The sequence below is a fragment of the Papio anubis genome, chromosome 13 (assembly GCF_008728515.1).
Source record: "Papio anubis isolate 15944 chromosome 13, Panubis1.0, whole genome shotgun sequence".
Taxonomy (NCBI): domain Eukaryota; kingdom Metazoa; phylum Chordata; class Mammalia; order Primates; family Cercopithecidae; genus Papio; species Papio anubis.
The window spans coordinates 65948823-65959329 of NC_044988.1; the positions used below are offsets into that span (position 1 = coordinate 65948823).

The following is a 10507-nucleotide window of genomic DNA, read 5'->3' on the forward strand; positions in this document are numbered from 1 at the left end:
ACAAGTGAGCTTCCCACAACGCGATGCAACATGGTGTCGCAGAACAAGCACTGCCAGGTTATGTAGCTGAACTTACCGTTCTCCAGGCGTCCATTTCCCCAACCTGTGAAAAGCGGGGAGGGGGTTGGACAAGATCACTAAGTCCTCTTCCGTCTCTGACACTCCACAGCCAGGGGTCCCGAGGTGAGGCAGAAATCCCAGTCTCCCGGGAGGCAAGGGCCCTTGCGCGGTGCCAGCCCCGCTTTCCCCCGGGTGCAGGTAGCGCCTGGCTCCTCCCCGCCCCTGCGGTTCCTGTGCACTAGGGAGGTGACTCCCCAGCCCCGGGCGCGCCCGAATGAAGGGACAACGCCTTCGCGGGAAAGGTCGCCCAGCAGCCGGACAAACACCCGGGGCAGGCGGGGGAGCCGGGAGCCGAGGAGGCTCAGAACTGATTCAGTGCGCGCCGCCTGGGTGGGGCCCGCAGGGGCCGAGCCAGCGCAGCTGGAGCGCGCAGAAGACGGGGATGGGCCCCCAGGGCGGCAGGCTACCCCAACGGGGCCTTCGGCGCATTTCCCCTCCCTCCAACCTCTTGCTACGGGAACCCGGTGCTTCCCCACGCCCGCCCCGCACTCACCCATCGCCACCCGCGTCCCGCAGGACCGATAGCGAGCCGGCGCCCGCGCAGGCGCAGACCGTGACCGACCCAGGGGCTGGGGCGCAGAACTACGCGCCAGGCGCCGTTAGGGTCACGTGAGGGAGACGCCGCCCCGCCTCCTCTCCCTCGGCCCGCGGCCCGCCAGATGTCGCCAGCTTGCTTTTCCTGGCCGCAGGCCGCCGCGGCGGGGCAGGTAGAGGGCCACGCCAGCACACCTGTCAGGTTGCGGGCTCTGCTAGCCTCGATGCTTCACCCTTAATGCCGTACGGTGGCCTCAGCGTGCCAGAAACAGCCAACGCGCGTTCTCTAGCGCGCTGCCTGCAGGGGGCGTCTGGGCATTGTCGGTTTTAGGGGCATTGTAGGTTTCAGGGGGCTAGCGCCTTCGCGGAAGACTCCAAAGTGCCCTCTGTGGAGCCTTGTTGGGTATCTTCAAACCTTCAGAGGGACCTTTTATCAGCGACCCATTCCGCAGTTCACAGAACACACTTTGTGCGTGCTTTGGAACATACGAATCACTTTTAAACGTTTTAACTCTTTTTCCTTCGAAGCTCAGACCGCTTGCGGGGGGCTTGGAAGGAGCGCTGCCCGGGGAGTTAGAAGGCCTGGGTCAAAGTCATAACCCTCATACTTCTTGAGAGTGACCTTGGACGAGTCCCTGGACCCTGAGCCCCAAATCCCTGTCTGAAAAGTAACCCGTGCCTTGTGTGCGTCCCCGGGCTGTTGTAGGAGACTCTGGAAATGAGGGTTCTGACTCTGAGTTGGAAACTGGAACGCACACAACAGATGGGAGGCGTTGAAGGAAACGGAAAGGTCGGTCTGAGGGGAGAGGCGTTTCAGGAGGCTTGTGGATGTGTGAAGTGTGTGCACTGTGCTTGGGGAGAGCCCAAGCAGTAACCCCACCCCAGTGAAGCGTTCTTGGGGGGATTGGCTCCGGGTGGGCGACGTTCGCCGCGTACCCCCTTCCCCCGAGAGCACTTTGTAGACACTGACTCCAAAAGCGGGTCTGGTCTTTGCCCAGCTCCGCTTTGGCTGCCGTGCTTAGCTGCCTCTCGGGAAGCTGGAGACCAGGCTCCCCTATTCCAGCAAACGCTCCATTGAGGAACCTACTGCGTGCAAGGTCCTGGGGAGCTTAGCGTCTGATGAAGGCTACAAAAACAAAAGAGTGGAAATTCAGAAGCATGGGGGGGCCTTCCCCCTCGAGGGAGATCCAGAGATGGCTTCACAGAGTAGACGTTTGAACTGGGCCTTGGAGGGTGGATAGGTGGAGTTTGGCCCAGTGGAGAAACTCATAGCAGCAGGAGATAAGACTGTAAGGGTCAGGTGGTGGGGCTGGATAGTGCGAATCTTGACTGTCAGACACAGGCACCTGCCATCTAATTAGTATGCGAGGGATAAATTTTGGACTCCACAGGATAAGGATAAGGCTACACAATGGCTTAGAACAATTAATCGGGCAACAGTTGGAAAGGGCCTTTGCCTCAAAATTATGTTTGCCCTGTCTTGTGTGAATGCCTATTCAGATGTATTATTCGAAAAATAAATAAACCAGGCAGGCATCCAGCGTGTTCATAAGCATAAATAATTAATTTCAGATTAGAATGGAGAGGTTATTCTCCTGTGGTAAAACCTGAACAAGAAGGAAAAGACTGAAACACACAATTGGGGCACACCAGACTCAGAAAATCCCAGGCTAACGGGAAAGCTCAGGTCTGGAGCTGAGCCAGTCTGCTTCTTTTATGCTGCAGGTCACAGCACAGGCCTCTGCGACTCCAGCTCTCTGTTCCTTGTCAGAAACCCCCAGGCCCTTCATTGGCTCTTCTTGGGCATATGAATGAGCCAATGGGGATGAAAACCCTCTATTTTTGGATTCCGGATCCATCTTAAAGTTAGTCCTTCATTTCTGTCCTTATCCACCCATTGCTGCATTCCATACCTCTAGCCACTAGGTCAGCTGCCAGATATCCTCTAACCCAGCTGTGATCATGTCATCCTCCAGCTTAAAAATCTCCAGTGGTTCCCTCTTGCTTCCCCCAGTAAATCCAAACTCCTTAACTTGGTGCACGGGGCTGTCCTGTCCTGGCCCTTTTGCCAGTCTGTCTACCTCAACCCCAACTATATTCTGTGCTTTTGCCATATGCAGTCTCAGTGTTTTGCAAAACCTGTGTTCCTTAAGCCTGTTTCCCCCTTTCACCATTGATACGTGTTAGCCCTTCACCAAACAGCCCTTCAAGGTCCTTTTGCCGCCTTTCCCTCCTAGCAGCCTTCCCTGATCATCTCAGGCAAAATTGACTGTTCTTTCCCCTGCCTTCCCATGGCTCAAAGTTTGGGGCGCTTCTGATGTCCTGTCCTATGTTGTAGTCACTCATGAAAATATGATCTTTCCCACCTCCAGCTCATGAGGGCAGGGCTGTCTGGATTTTTCCTGGCTCTCCCACTCAGTGCTTGGCAAAAAGGGTGCCTAGGAGATGTTTGCTGAAATGAAATGCGGGTGGAGAGCAGAGCTTTTGGAAGGGAGGGCCTGGGTTCTTGAGGGCAAGGGCCATAGGAAGGTTGCTGGTGGATCTTTGCTTAATCACCCTCCACTCCTTCTCTCAAAATGCTTTCTGAAAAGTTGTCTGGTGCCCTCAGACTTCATGGGCTCTTAGGTGCATGAAAACAGCCTTATGCAAGCTGTCAGTGGAGTCTCAGAAACTGAGTGGCTCTGCCCAGACAAGATCACCTGAGGTCATTCCCTAACAAGGGGTCATTGACCTTCCTTTCTCTTCAGCTCACATTTCCTAGGCCTCTGCAATCAGGCCCCTGCCTATCTCTGCCACTCCCCTTCACACCCCCAGTACCAAATGGCCAAGGGCCAGTCAGCCACTTGGTGTTCCCTTCCCTGAACTTGCTGCATTCTTTTCACGCCCCCCGCCCCATGCTTGCGTATTTTTTGTCCTCTGTGCCTAAAAGGTCTTGCTTGCTTCATGACAATGTCCTGCTCCTCCTGCATGGCTCAGTTCAGAGGCTTCTGGTCACTGCTGCCCCATCTGACCTCACTGCCTCCTGCTGCAGAGCCCCTCGGTGCTGTCAGCCCCACCCTCCCTGGCCCCCACCCCATGTCCTTGCGGTTTGTCCCCATGGCTGGTCTGTGAACGCTAGGACCTTCTCCCTTTCTGCTTCACTCATGTCCAAACCTGCTCTGATCCAGCAACTCACGTGCATCTGTATTTATAACGTACAATGGAGACCCAGGGTTTACCCTGCAAGCTTGTGAGATGGTTTGTTCTCTTCAATTTATTCATTCATTTATTTTAATACTGGTGGGGACCCAGTGAATCAGTGATTCTTAGCCCTGCTTCACATTAGAATCATCTGGGAAGCTTTGACAACAAAACAACACCCCCCATCCCCGCCCCACTCCTCTGCCCCAGAGGTTCTGATTTAATTGGTTTGCAGTGGGACCTGAACCTTAGTATAAAAGCTTCCTGGGTGTGCTGAGGTTGAGAACAATAGCACTCAATACTTGCTTCCCTAATGTGCCTGAAGATAAGAATCTCTTGAATTTGGGCAAACTACCTATGGGCCCTATGCTTACAGCACCAGCATTGAGTCACCCAGAAGTTTGTTAGGAATGCAGAATTCTGTCCCCAGGAAACCAGGATTGGTATTTAACAAGTTCACCAGGTGTGCTGTGTGCACATTACAGATCGAAAAGCGTTGACCTAGATCCTAGGTCCTAGAAGTCTGGTTAAAAAATAGATCACCAGGCTGGGCATAGTGTCTCATGCCTGTAATCCCAGAACTTTGGGAGGCTGAGGCAGGAGGATCATTTGAGTTTGAGATCAGTGTGGGCAACACAGTGAGACCCTGTCTATAAAAAATAACGTAATTAGCCAGGCGTGGTGGCACACATCTGTAGTCCTAGCTACCTGGGAGGCTGAGGTGGGAGGATTGCTTAAGTCTGGGAAGTTGAGGCTGCAGTGAGCTGTGATCATACCACTGCACTCCAGCCTGGGAGACAGACCCTGTCTCAAAAAAACCCAACACATATATATAATCATATATACACATAGATGATACATGTATCACACACACGATACATGCATCACACGATACATGTATCATACACACACATATACATGTATCATATACACATGTGATACACGTATCATACACACAATATATACACATGATATATGATACATGATATACATGTATATATAATATAGACATATATAGATATATACATATGAGATACATATATATAAAATCAGTTCCAAGACAGTCTAAATCAGAATCCTCAGGAGAGAGGCCAGTTGGCCTGTGCATATTTAACACTAGCCCCGGCTGATTCTTCTCAGGCAACTTTGGGAAATTATAGCTTTAAATTGACATCCTGACCCATAATAGTGACCTGTGGTTTGAAACACAGGGTCCTGCAGGGCTCAGGAATGTGTAAATGAATGAGCCTGCAGCCCAGAGGGGAACCAGTCCTAAGGAAAAATGATCAGCATTCTTGAGATCCGCACGTACCAAGTGCTATGAGTGTTAATAGGACAGGGAAGTTGTACCAGCTGCAATAAGGGAAGGCTACTTGGAAAAGGTGATCCGTAAAGGAAAACTAGGATTCAAACAAGGTAGGTTCCAGAAAACGCATGGGAGGAGAAAAAGTGTATAAGGAGGAAGACACCAGGTGGCTTTCTCCCTAACATCATTTCTGTACCCCAGCTTTTTCTCCCAGCACACCAACAGGCAAAGTTTATGCCCCCTGACAGATCTCAGAGCTCCGAAAGGTTGGTGACCTCTGGGTAAGATCAGGGACACCTTCCTTGTTGTCTGAATGACACATACTTGTGAAATACAAACACATTTTTACCTACCAAGGGCCAAGTCAATGTAACAAGAAGCAGTTGCACAACACTGTGTGGGTTTCCCAAGCAGTCACACAATATGTCATTTCCTCTGATTTTCACATACTTTGTGTCCTCAAAGAAGTCCCGTGACCTATCTGAGTTACGTACCTAGTAAGATATGAGGCTGGGACTCTGCCACTCCTATTGTTTCGGGGGATGGAGCTAGCCACAGACGCGCAGTGTGATGGTTGATGCTTTCCTCTTTCCTGGCACTTGTTCAAAGGCCCAGGTGGATGGTGAGCTGCAGGGTGGTGGGGAGCCTGGCCTTCACCCCAAGGGAGTATCTCCTGAGCTCCCTCATCATAAGACACCCATGGGGAACTTGTGAAAAATATTGGCTTCCAGGGCTGACCCAAGACCTCCTGAGTAAAAATCTCCAAGCAGAGGTCCTAGGAATTTGTGTTTTTATAGGAACCGTGTGTAAACCTTAGGTCAGGCAAGCTGGGAAACTCTGAACTCGATGTAGTATGCTGCAAGGTCAGAATACTTGGATTTGCATCCTTGATCCACCACTTCCTAGTGATGTCACTGGGGAGCCCCCCACCAGCCTCAATGTCTCCATCTACAGGAAGAGGGTCCTTCCTGGTGACCATGTTCCAAGACCCTGAGGGAGGTTCCCCATGACGGCAGATCCAGTGTGATGGAAGCTCATTCTCCTTCAGATATGGAGGAGCAGTGGTGTTCAAGGACTCAAATTGCCACCCTTGTCTCTTGTTCTTGGGGCAGAAGGGACCATGGAATTTCTCTCTAGATCCCATTCACCTCCAGGCGTGACCTCCCTCTGAGCCTCCACCACTAAATCCAACTTCTGCGTTTCCTAGCATCGCTTCACCTTTCTGAACCTCAGTTTCTTTTTTCTTTTCTGATACTTTTTTACTTTTATTTTTTATTTTTATTTTGTTTTATTTTTTGAGATGGAGTCTCGCTCAGTTGCCCAGGCTGGAGTACAGTGGCAAAATCTCTGCAACCTCCACCTCCTGGGTTCAAGCATTTCTCCTGCCTCAGTCTCCCAGGTAGCTGGGACTACAGGCATCTGCAACCACGCCTGGCTAATTTTTGTATTTTTAGTAGAGAGGGGGGGGTTTCACCACATTGGCCAGGCTGGTCTCGAACTCCTAACCTCAAGTGATCCACCTGCCTCGGCCTCCCAAAATGCTGGGATTACAGATGTGAGCCACCATGCCTGGCCTGTTTATTTTGAGACAGGGCCTCCCTGTGTTGCCCAGGCTGAAGTGCAGTGGCAAGATCTCAGTTCACTGCAGTCTCCACCTCATGGGCTCAAGTGATCTTCCCACCTTAGCCTCCCAAGTAGCTGGGACTACAGGTGTGCAGTACGACACCTGGCTAATTTTTGTATTTTTTTGTAGAGATGGGTTTTCTCCATGTTGCCCAGGCTGGTCTTGAACTCCTGAACTCAAGTGCTCCTCCCTCCTCGGCCTCCTAAAGTACTTGGATTACAGACACGAGCCACCATACCAGGGCTGAACTTCAGTTTCTCATCTGCATAGCAGGGCTCCCATTGTGGGAGACCAATGCAAGCACAATGTGAGGCACACATAGAGTAAACCCGCCACAGATAGGATCTTTTATCACTGTTACTTCAGCTAACAAATACTTATTGAGCACCTACTGTATGCCAGAAACTGTCCTAGATCCCTGCTGTGTGGAGTCTGCATTCTGGTTCTGTTCTAGTTGGTGGAGACAGGCAATAGATAATGAATACAATACCTGTTTAATATTTAAAGAATAAAGCTGCTGCACAGATTTAACATTTAAACAATAAAGACAATAAATAGGTTTAATATTGACATAACAAATGTAATTATTTAAATAGTAAACACAACAAATTTGTTTGTTTTTTTTTTTTTTCTGTTGCTGAGGCTGGAGTGCAGTGGTGCCATGTCGGCTTACTGCAACCTCCGCCTCCCAGGTTTAAGCAATTCTTCTGCCTCAGCTCCCAAGTAGCTGGGATTACAGGTGCATGCCACCACGCCTGGCTTTTTTTTTTTTTTTTTTTTTGAGACGGAGTTTTGCTCTTATTGCCCGGGTTGGAGTGCAATGGCCCCATCTCGACTTACCACAACCTGCATCTCCCAGGTTCAAGCGATGCTCCTGCCTCAGCCTCCCAAGTAGCTGGGATTACAGGCATCTGCCACCACACCTGGCTAATTTTTCTATTTTTAGTAGAAATGGGGTTTCGCCATGTTGGCCAGGCTGGTCTCAAACTCCTGACCTCATGTGATCCACCCGCCTCGGCCTCCCAAAGTGTTGGGATTACAGGTATGAGCCACCGCTCCTGGCCAACAGATGCTTATTATTTAGATAATAATTATAGTGTGTTAGAATTAATGTAAATAACAGAGAAAGATGGAATGTTAGAGGATGCTGAGTGAGGGGATGGAGAGAACTCTGTGAGCACTGCTCTGGGACGTCCAGCTGGAGAGGAAGAGGATCTTAAGAGCTGTGGTCCTAACTTCAGGAGATGTCCAGTGGGGCTGGAGCATTTTTTATTTATAAAATAGACTCCACTTCTCGCCTCCCACAGGAAGCCTTTCTGGCACCCTAGTTCCTCTTTGCTTTGAAATCCTGTGGCTACACTGGCCTCTGCCATCACACCTTGTTCTCATCCTAGCTGACCTCTGAAGGTTGACAACGCTAAGCCTTGCTAAGGGCAGTCATTCAACACTGTGTGTAATCTTTGCAGCAACCCCATGAGGCTGCTGGTTTTGTGTTACTTTGCAGCAGAGGAAGTGGAAGCTTCTGCAGTTTACCCAGGTTGCACAGCTGGAAAGGGATAGAATTAGACTGGGTTCCCCCTGGGTGATGGCTGTTTCTCTGCTCACCCGGGTCCTGGACCGGAGGAGGGCAGGGCTCCTTCTGAGCTTCTCTGGGTTTCCCCAGCCCCAGCTCCAGCCCCAGAACCTGGTTCTCTCACAGGGGCAGAGGGAGGGTCTACTGAATGGGAGGTAAGAGACTTGCCCCTGGGGTAACAGGATAACTGTTCCAGCTTGCTGGGACCATCCTGGTGTTAGTCCTCAGAGTCCTGTACCCTGAAAAGCTTCTCTTAGAGGGACAACTACTCACCCTACATGCAGAGCCCCGTCTCCTGTCCAACCCCATGGGTAGCCTGAACTCATGCTGTCCCTGATGAAGAAAAACTACTTATAGTGTGCCTCATGTTTTAGGCAAGGTCCAAGTTGCTAAAAGTCTTTAAAGGTAACAGAACAGCTTTTCTGTGGGGGCACTCCGGACATAGCAGCAGAAGAGGAACTGATGCATCTCTGGAGGACAGGAAGTCTTGAAGATGTACCTAGCCTTTGACCTCATAATGCCCCATCTATGAATTTCTCCTTACAAAAACCCAGAAACAAAGATTTCTGAACAATTCCCTGCAGAGCTGGTTATACAAAAATTGGAATAAGTTAAATTAAGGTAGAGGCCGGGTGCGGTGGCTCATGCCTGTAATCTCAGCACTTTGGGAGGCCGAGGCAAGTGGATCATTTGAGGTCAGGAGTTCCAGACCAGCCTGGCCAACATGGTGAAATCCCATCTCTACTAAAAATACAAAAATTAGCTGGGCATGGTGGTGGGCGCCGGTAATCCCAGCTACTTGGGAAGCTGGGACAGGAGAATCGCTTGAACCCAGGAGGCAGAGGTTGCAGTGAGCTGAGATCATGCCATTGCCCTCCGGCCTGGGCAACAAGAGTGAAACTTTCTAAAAAAATAAATAAATAAAAATAAAAAAAATTAAGGTAGAAAATACCATACAGCTATAAAAAAAGATCATATTGTAGGAGATTTAATAACAGAAAAAAAAGGGATATGATACTATGTTAAGCGGAAGATGGAGGCTATAGAACTATGTAAACATGGCTTGAGCCCGCTTTTATTTAAAATAATTATATACCTGCATAGAAAAAAAGACTGAGGCGATACTTCAGAACGTGAATGTACTGTTCTTTGAGTTTCGGGTAATTTTTATTTTCTTCTTTATATTTTCCTGAAATACAAATTTCCATTACTAATACTTTTTTTTTTTTTTTTTTTTTGAGATAGTCTTGCTCTGTCACCCAGGCTGGAGTGCAGTGGCCTGATCTTGGCTCCTCTGCCTCCCGGATTCAAGCGATTCTCCTACCTCAGGCTCCCAAGTAACTGGGACTACAGGTGCCTGTCACCACACCCAGCTGATTTCTGTACTTTTAGTAGAGATGGGGTTTTGCCATGTTGGCCAGGCTGGTCTTGAACTCCTGGCCTTAAGTGATCCGCCTGCCTCAGCCTCCCAAAGAGTTGGGATTACAGGTATGAGCCACTGTGCCCGGCCACAAGCACAAACTGTATTTTTTCTTTTTTTTTGAGATGGAGTCTTGCTCTGTTGCCCAGGCTGGAGTGTAGTGGTGCAATCTTGGCTCACTGCAACCTCTGCCTCCTGGGGTCAAACGATTCTCTGGCCTCAGCCTCCTGAGTAGCTGGGATTATGGGCACCAGCCACCATAGCCGGCTAATTTTTGTATTTTTAGTAGAGACGGGGTTTTGCCGTGTTGGCCAGGCTGGTCTTGAACTCCTGACCTCAAGTGATCCGCCTGCCTTGGCCTCCCAAAGTGCTGGGATTACATGTGTGAACCACTGTGCCAGGCCACAAAGTACATGTTAATTTTATAATTGGAAGTCAGTAACTTTGAAATAATATTACATAAAATTGTTCTGTACTGAGCCTTTCTGATTTGGCCTGACCTCCCTTCCCAGTGGGCATGAACGGACGCGGCTTTAGAGTAGACTGTAGTGGGAAAAGCCCGGATTGGGAGTCAGAGGGAGCCTCCCAGCTCTTGCTGAAGTTGTTTCCTCTGCCTAGGATGTCCCTGCTTCCTGCAGGTGAGGCGGCCTGGCTCAGATGCCACTTCTACTGTCCCTTCTGCTGGAGCACCCATCATTCATCACTTTGCACTGCCTGCCATTTATCTGTTTACATGCCTGCTTCTTCCTT

The 10507-nt window shown here is 49.9% G+C and overlaps 1 protein-coding gene across 7 annotated transcripts in view; it reads right to left on the minus strand.

Moving 5' to 3' along the window:
* The window catches only part of SLC25A51 (solute carrier family 25 member 51), a 44310-nt gene extending 42114 nt beyond the window's left edge, over positions 1 to 2196 (minus strand). For 2 of the 7 annotated variants that reach the window (XM_031654338.1, XM_031654337.1), the window contains exon 1: positions 77 to 596. The gene's annotated coding sequence lies outside the window, so the exon portion shown is untranslated. Of the gene's footprint in view, positions 1 to 76 lie in introns of all 7 variants that reach the window. The other 5 variants (XM_031654336.1, XR_004177936.1, XR_004177935.1 and 2 more) reach the window with 5 other exon arrangements.
* Positions 2197 to 10507: the final 8311 nt, after the last annotated feature.